Below are 6,000 nucleotides of genomic sequence, written 5' to 3' on the forward strand. Positions count from 1 at the left end.
TTAACCACTAACGCCATCTTAGTTCAATAGTATTAAATATTGAAAAAATAAAAATCAACTGGATTGAAGATGTCACTAACGAAATACAACGCGCTTCATTAACTCTCTGAGCTAAACTGCAGATTCTACACCAACAAATCACTACCCTTTTTAAAAAGCATCTTTGAGTATATTAGCAGTATTTTAACAAACTCCCCTTTCCCTTTTTTATACCTAAAATAATTTAACATTAAAACCCATGCTTACTATTTTTCTGGCTATTATATATTCTTAATTTTACAGTCCTAGGATTAAATGTGTATAAATATTTTTTCATCATTGAATTATTCACTTGAGAGATTAACAAAATGATTATTGGTGCTCTAACGTTAATGTTGAACTTTTCCCACTTTTTAAGTCCAACCTTCACGTATGACTGTCTTTGAACATTTTTTTTAATCCCTCTCATGTATTCATAGTGAAACTTACATTTTAGATTCAGTTAAAATTAATTATAGTTATTCATAGCTTTTCCCTGTTAAGGTCTATTTTTTGCCAGCCAGGACGCAATCACTAATTATTCTCAAAAGCCTTTCTGGTGTCAAAAATAATTTTCCTTCTAAAGCTATGAATGAAACCCTTTAAAAAAAACGCAACTATTAGCTTTGAACGTGAAAAACCAAATTTTTATTTACTGGAAAATAATTATAATGAATACCATAAATAAATAACAACCAGGGAAATTCAATTCCAAATTGCGTGCTATAAATAAACGTAGCAATTATCAATCCATATGTGTTTTTAAAATAAATCTTTAGCACATTCCAATAAAATAATCATGCGTGTTTAAACCTTGACAAAAAGTTTAACCAAAATATTCTTAAAGCAATTTATTGTTTTAATGACTTTTAAGTAATTACTGAACAGCCATAACTTTAAAAAATTACAATTTATATTTTAACTATTATATAAAATAAATAATATTATTAACCCTAACTTTTGTCATCAATAAACTACTGTAACTCTCATTTGACTTTATTTATCAAAGGTAAAATAGTTACCATTAGTTTCATAAATACTAGTAAATAATTTGTTGGTCCTGGTATTTCCTATATTCAATGATAAATCTAAGCACAGTTCCATTGCCAGACTACCCTAGTATGCTAGCTAATCATTTATCATCTATCCCAATGGCTAAATCCAATTAAGATTGTACTTAAGGACATAGCTAAAAATAAAATATGCCAAACTACCACACTATACAGAAGAGAAAATCTTTTTAAGACGCGCCAAAGGAGGGGCCCTTTGCATTAAAACTGAATGGCTAAATGTATTCCTGTTATTGTATATCAAATTATTATGAAATTGCCATCTTTTCCAAAATACTACAAAATATTATATTGCCAAATTATTGCTAGTTGTCTTATTTAATCATGTCATTTTTAACAAAAAAATTTACCATTTTATTTTCTTAAATTAGGTTAAAGTTAGAGCACCACAAAAGATGGTATTCTATGTGTTGAATCTTGTGTAAAGGTTAAGAGAAATATCCGTTCTGAATAAGATGTTGTTGACACAATGACATTGGAAATGGGGTTCAAAATTTGCCTGAAAGCAACTGGTATATTCTGGTCTGGGTTCATCACAAATAGTCAAACTAAAATCTTTGTCATGACATCACACCCTCGTATATCTTACTTCATCAGCTCAAATTAAGATTAAAAATATTGATGTGACGTCCCCTTAGCTACTAGCTCTCAGTCTATTGAATGACAAACTATTTCCTTTTCTGCAGCATGCGGGAATGAGCACTGAAATAAATTTACCACCACATGTACGCAAAATTAATAAAAATTAAGACCGAAGTAACAGATATTAATCAAAACGCGTCTTGGATTTAACCAAGACCTAAAAAGTATCGATAAGAACAAGGTTAATCACTTGACTGAATGCGCAGATATTGAAACTTTTTTTTAATTAAAACTTACATGCTTAAGAAAGTATGTTCCATCACCCTATTCCATTGAATAAACTTACTTTACTGGTAGTAAATTTTTTCCCTCTCAATAATTTGAAAAATTTACTTATCTCGGGTTTTCGAGCACAATTCCATTCCCCGAAAACATTTTATAACTACATTTATTATCACTTTTAAGAGTTTTCGTGTGGAAAAATACCTTATAACTAGTAACTACACGTAACAATGACAAAACGATTTAGGGTAGTCTGCTTTAGCTTCTGCTGCGCCCGATACGAACAAGGAAGGAGGATGTATAATTGTATACCCCCTTGATTGAAGTACGCCTTGTGCCATTCTCATGCCTTGTCTTTCGCTGGCCTCGTCACCAAGGCAATAGCCCACTCAATTGCGCGTTAAGCTGCTCGAGAATTCTGTGTGAATTACTTTTTAAGGTATTCGTCAGCAAATAGTAGTTGTTTTTGAGAGCATTCCTCGCCTTGAAATAGGACAACTACGAAATAATTCGACCAAATTGAAGTTTAAATATTCGAACAAATCTTATTTTATAAATATATTCTACCATTTCAATTTCTATAAAACTGTTCTACCAAATGCATAAAGAGTGCTACCAGAAGTCTCTGGGGCTAGTAGAAATACAACATTTACTATAGGAAGATTCGCAGCGACAAGTTTAAAAATCCCATATTCCTTTAAAAACCGTTAATGCATTATCCTTGTTCCTGAAGATATACAGACTAAGTGGCAGAGTCGAGCCACAGCGTCGTAGATCACGCGACTCGGTGAACGCAGGCTATTTTTCAAAATAACCAAGTCATAATTTTCAGGCTACGACCACGCTTAAGTTAACAATTACAACAAAGAAAATCAAAAAATTACGAATATCATGCACGCCCCTACTGCTTGCGAACCATAGAAACGCCATGGCAGAACCGTTTGACCACTGTCTGTCGTACACTGTAAAAAAAAGGGGTTCTTCGAGGGTTTTCAATAGAACTCTTACGTTCTAGTTGGAACGCTACTGGTTCCCAGACGTGGTTGAAGGTTCACAGTAGAACAGGAAGGTTCTTAGGAGATCGTATCTAATTAAAAGGGTTCTTGTAATAACGTGTGGGGTTTTAATAGATCCTTGAATGTTCTTGAAAGAACATTCGGGTTCTTGAAAGATCTTTGAACGTTCTTGAAAGAACATTTGGGTTCTTGCGAGAGCCTTCACGGTTCGTGAGAGAACATTCAGGTTCTCGATAGATCCTTGAGGGTTCGTGAAAGAACATTTCGGTTCTTGATAGATTCTTGAGGGTTCATGAAAAAAATACGGGTTCTTGAAAGATCCTTAAAGGTTCGTGAAAGAATACTGTTAGAAAAAAAGGTTATTCATGGGTATTTGGAAATACCTTGAGGTGTTTATTTACTCTTTTTAGAGTGTTTTGTAACTGAGATGGTGTTTTCTCCGTAAAAAGGTGCTAGTTGACTCTTTATAGGTAATTTTTAATGGAATTGGCGATTCACTGGTACTTAGAAACACCTTTAGGTTTTATTAACTCTTCCAGGTGTGCTGGGTGTTTTTGTTTCAGTTGGAAGGTGTTCTATCAATCGGTGCTTAGAAAAACGGCACGGTGTTAATTGACCCTTATTGAAATGTTTTTAAACGGAAATATAAGCCGCGTTTACACGAGCTTGCACAACCGTTGCCAACGCATTGGAAACGATTACACAACCGTTTATAACCGAATCAATTCCGAATCGCATTGTTGTTTGACATAAAACTGTTTGAATGGTGGGCATAAACACTTTTGGGCTTTACTTAACACTTTTTTGCTCATATGGTGTGTTTTTAAGTTAAAGGTTTTTCGATATGAACTTAGATCGTGAAGGGTGAAGAGAGAAATCATCTATTAATTCTACCTGCATAGTGAAACATTCCAAAAATATCCCAAAGATTTTAATAATCAAAATTAATTTATAATTCTTCGGACTACCTTATACTAAATATTTGAAGGAACTCACACTTATTTTGATTTTTAATTCATTGGGAAATAATTCTCGGAGAGTTCAATATGCTGGAATGTCTTCAAATTAGAGGAATTCATAAAATTACTAGAATTTTCCCTTAACACAGGTTTTTACCTCTCCGAGTGACGATGACGTCACGAAGAGGTATAACACTGGACGTGTCTGTGTGTGTGTGTGTGTGTCTGTCTATCACCGCGTTCGCAGTTGGCAAATCAGAGCAACCGTGTTCGCAATTTCCGGACCGCTTTCGCAGTTAACAGAAATTAGGAAAATTCTACTTCATTACGCTATCTCCACACTTGTCTTTCGTATGGTATATACCACATACACGCAAATCTGTACTTATTGGCCTCTGACAACACCATTGGTCTTCTGTGTATACCACATACAGTCCAATCTGGAACATTGGCTTCTACTACATTATCATCGTTGGGGTTAAGATGTACGCGCGATCGGCTACGGTTACGAGAAACGATTAGCCTCCCAATGGCAGGGCTTCCACCAAATGCTAACGCAATTGCTCTTATTTTTATCATTTGTGAATGAATCGCTTTATATACCCTAAATTTCCAAAAATTGTGAAAACGCTATACGCTAGAAGTCAAACGTCAACAATAGCTATGTTTAAATTCATTTTAAGAATAATGTTTCTTAAAACGGCTTAACTAGAATTAAGGTAAAATACTGACGATTAAAAAAATTAATATCAGTTATATTTATTTAATTATTTAAGATAATCTTCTTTTCTTTGGAACGGCACAAGTGAAAGTTTATATAGAACGAGTAATGAAGATAGCATATAAATAGAAACACAAGGTTAATATAAAGCGAGTAGGATGAATTGATCTCTTACAAAATCATAACATTTTCTTATTGCTGAATATTAAATGAAAATATGTTAAATATGTTTCGGCATTACGATTCCTTTAGTAGTTTTGTAGCTATAAAGCTCTGTTTCATTTCAATATTCCAAGAAATTATTTTATATTAATATTTCAAATTTGGTGTTTACTCTTTAATTCAGCTTTACTACATTTATATATAGTGTAAACTTATACTTTATGGTGAAGTGTTTTTAAAGAGTCACCAAGAGAGAAAAATTGAATATCATTGTCATGATTGCAACCTAACATTGTTAAAATAAGAACCTCTCTATGAGGTGGTCATATGCTATAGGGAGTGAGCGTTTGTCAGGGAGGGAAAGAACATCCGACGTCATTTTACACCTCTACTTAGGGGAGCGTTTGAAGGCGCGATGCTGAAATTCCCCCGTTAGGGGGATGGAATCGAGATAAGAGATATAAGCCTGTGACGTGGCAAGAATGGGTTTGCCCTCTCCCCATAATATATTTCCAACGGATTTGAAACAAACGAGGGTTCTGAGTCAAAATAAATCAGGTTCAGATTTGATCTAAAGCGGAGTCAGAGTCGAGCTACACGGGTTCTGGGTTGACTGCAACACGGTTCTTAGGCTAACTCGACAGGGTTAAGAGTCAAACTCGACAGGGTTCAGAGGCAAAATCGATAGCGTTCAAAGTCGAACTACACAGCGTTCTGATTATAACTAAACAGGGTTCAGAGGCAAACTCGACAGGGTTCAGAGTCGAACTACACAGCGTTCGGATTATAACTAAACAGGGTTCTGGGTCGAACTAAACCGGGTTCTGGGTTTAACGCAATACAATTCTTAGCCGTACGAAGCGGGGTTCAGAGTCGAACTCAACACGGTTCTCAGTCAAACTACACATGGTTCCGATTACAACTGAACAAGGTTCTGATGCACACGCCACATGATTCAGGGAGGAACCTAATACGGTTCCAAAAGAAACTAACTTGGTTCAAAGAAAAACCCCAGCTCGGATCGTAGATGAACTCTTTAGGGCTTTATGGAGAACTCATATCAAAGAGTTCTTTGTAGATCAAAAAAGGGTTTAAAATAGGGGACAAGCGTTAAGAACCCTTTTCTCGGCAAAGTAGAACCTTTTTTTCTTAGAGTGTACCGCTGCTATAGACCCTTTTTACGTAAAAAA

The 6,000-nt window shown here is 34.9% G+C and overlaps 1 long non-coding RNA gene across 1 annotated transcript; it reads right to left on the minus strand.

Moving 5' to 3' along the window:
* Window positions 1-855: 855 nt before the first annotated feature.
* LOC149653015 (uncharacterized) lies at window positions 856-2,230 on the minus strand. The gene is made up of 2 exons (XR_016371364.1): window positions 1,678-2,230; window positions 856-1,612 (listed from the first exon to the last, which is right to left on the minus strand). It is a non-coding gene; the product is annotated as an uncharacterized LOC149653015 (long non-coding RNA).
* Window positions 2,231-6,000: the final 3,770 nt, after the last annotated feature.

Source organism: Phalangium opilio, unplaced genomic scaffold, assembly GCF_054372755.1.
Source record: "Phalangium opilio isolate 3A_F unplaced genomic scaffold, DU_Popi_V2 ptg000082l_1, whole genome shotgun sequence".
Classification (NCBI taxonomy): Eukaryota; Metazoa; Arthropoda; class Arachnida; order Opiliones; family Phalangiidae; genus Phalangium; species Phalangium opilio.